Source organism: Heterodontus francisci, unplaced genomic scaffold (genome assembly GCF_036365525.1).
Source record: "Heterodontus francisci isolate sHetFra1 unplaced genomic scaffold, sHetFra1.hap1 HAP1_SCAFFOLD_1415, whole genome shotgun sequence".
NCBI lineage: Eukaryota > Metazoa > Chordata > Chondrichthyes > Heterodontiformes > Heterodontidae > Heterodontus > Heterodontus francisci.
In genome coordinates this window covers 67400-70000 of record NW_027141855.1, presented here as the reverse complement: position 1 = coordinate 70000, position 2601 = coordinate 67400, and positions in this window count along the sequence as shown.

The following is a 2601-nucleotide window of genomic DNA, read 5'->3' as shown; positions in this document are numbered from 1 at the left end:
CCTCCATAACTTCGGCGAGGAGGGTCCGATCCCCGCGCGGTCGACGGCAGGCGGTAGGGCTCGGAGGGGCGCGGCCTGGTCCGCGAGTGCCCCGGCGCCGCCCCTCTGCCCGTCCGAGGGACAGTAGGAAATGGCCATACCGCTTTCCGGCCGATTGCCGCCGGACGTCCGGCCGCATTCGCTCGGTCTGCGCGGCCGGCGGTAGCCGGGGGCGAGGGGCATCGGGCGGTGGCGGAACCAGGCCGGCCCGACCGCTGGGGGCCGCCCGGGCGACGTTTGAATCTGTCGGGTCGGACCGCCGAATCCCGCGGGATTTCGGGATCGAATCTGCGGGTGGAATCGGCACCTCGTCCCGCTGTCCGGTTCCCCCCGGTCGACTGCAACGGGTTTCCGAGGCCCGTCGGTCAGGCGCGGTTCGCTCCGCAATCCGCCGGCCGATCGGCACCGGGCGGGGCTCTACGGAAAGAGGGGACCCTCCCGCGTCGAGTGCCGGCGCACCGACCCCGCAGGCTGACCGGGAAGGTGAAGACTCACCCCGCTGAATGCCCGGCCCCGGCTACCCTCCGGCTCCGGGGCCATAACTTCGGGGAGGGAGGTCCGATCCCCGCGCGGTCGACGGCAGGCGGTAGGGCTCGGAGGGGCGCGGCCTGGTCCGCGAGTGCCCCGGCGCCGCCCCTCTGCCCGTCCGAGGGACAGTAGGAAATGGCCATACCGCTTTCCGGCCGATTGCCGCCGGACGTCCGGCCGCATTCGCTCGGTCTGCGCGGCCGGCGGTAGCCGGGGGCGAGGGGCATCGGGCGGTGGCGGAACCAGGCCGGCCCGACCGCTGGGGGCCGCCCGGGCGACGTTTGAATCTGTCGGGTCGGACCGCCGAATCCCGCGGGATTTCGGGATCGAATCTGCGGGTGGAATCGGCACCTCGTCCCGCTGTCCGGTTCCCCCCCGTCGACTGCAACGGGTTTCCGAGGCCCGTCGGTCAGGCGCGGTTCGCTCCGCAATCCGCCGGCCGATCGGCACCGGGCGGGGCTCTACGGAAAGAGGGGACCCTCCGGCGTCGAGTGCCGGCGCACCGACCCCGCAGGCTGACCGGGAAGGTTAAGACTCACCCCGCTGAATGCCCGGCCCCGGGCACCCTCCGGCGCCGGGGCCATAACTTCGGGGAGGGAGGTCCGAGCTCCGCGCGGTCGACGGCAGGTGAAAGGGGCCGGTGCGCCGCGGAAGGCGACAGCAGTCCCGTCAGGCTGCACCTCTGCTCGGGCGAACGGCGTCAGGAAAAGGGGAGAGCACTTCCCCACCGATAGCTCCGGAACGCCCGGACCCATTGGCCCGCGGCACCGGTGGCTGCTAGAGGGCCTCCGGCGCCGTCAGCCGGGGTACGTCCCAGGCCGGCCGGACGGCGGGCAGCCGGAGGCAACGGCCTGGAACGGAGCCAGACTTGAGTCGTTCCGTGTGCCGTGGGCAAAAAGGCAGGGCTGCGGGTCAGCGCAGTTTGGCAAACCTAGCCGCAAGTGCGGGAAGGGCGGAGGAGCACACGGACGCCGCCTTCCCAAACTGAGCCCAAAGTGCCCAGGCATGCCCCCTTGATCTCGCCTAATCAGTGAGCCCAAAATAATTTCAGAGTGTGGAAACCTGATCCAAAAAGGTCGAAAAGAACGGCCAGAGATCAAGTCCGAAAGGGGAAATCAGTAACAAGCAAGCAGAGTAATCATTAACCAAAAAGCGCAAAATTATGTTAAAAGTGTGAAATCATTAACCAAAAAGTCGAAAATAATGTCCAGAGACCAAGTCCGAAAGTACAAATAATTAACCAGTAAGCAGAGTCATCATTAACCAAAAATCGCAAAAGTAAGTAAAAAGTGTGAAATCATTAACCAAAAATCGCAAAAGTAAGTAAAAAGTGTGAAATCATTAACCAAAAACTCGAAAATAATGTCCAGAGACTAAGTCCGAAAGGGCAAATGGTTAACCAGTAAGCAGAGTAATCATTAACCAAAAATCGCAAAAGTAAGTAAGAAGTGTGAAATCATTAACCAAAAATCGCAAAAGTAAGTAAAAAGTGTGAAATCATTAACCAAAAACTCGAAAATAATGTCCAGAGACCAAGTCCGAAAGGGCAAATGGTTAACCAGTAAGCAGAGTAATCATTAACCAAAAAGGGCAAAAGTAAGTAAAAAGTATGAAATCATTAACCAAAAAGCACAAAATTAAGTTAAAAGTGTGAAATCATTAACCAAAAAGTCGAAAATAATCTCCAGAGACTAAGTGCGAAAGGGCAAATGGTTAACCAGTAAGCAGAGTCATCATTAACCAAAAATCGCAAAAGTAAGTAAAAAGTGTGAAATCATTAACCAAAAACCCGAAAATAATGTCCAGAGACTAAGTCCAAAAGGGCAAATGGTTAACCAGTAAGCAGAGTAATCATTAACCAAAAATCGCAAAAGTAAGTAAAAAGTGTGAAATCATTAACCAAAAACTCGAAAATAATCTCCAGAGACTAAGTCCGAAAGGGCAAATGGTTAACCAGTAAGCAGAGTAATCATTAACCAAAAGGCGCAAAAGTAAGTAAAAAGTATGAAATCATTAACCAAAAAGCGCAAAAAT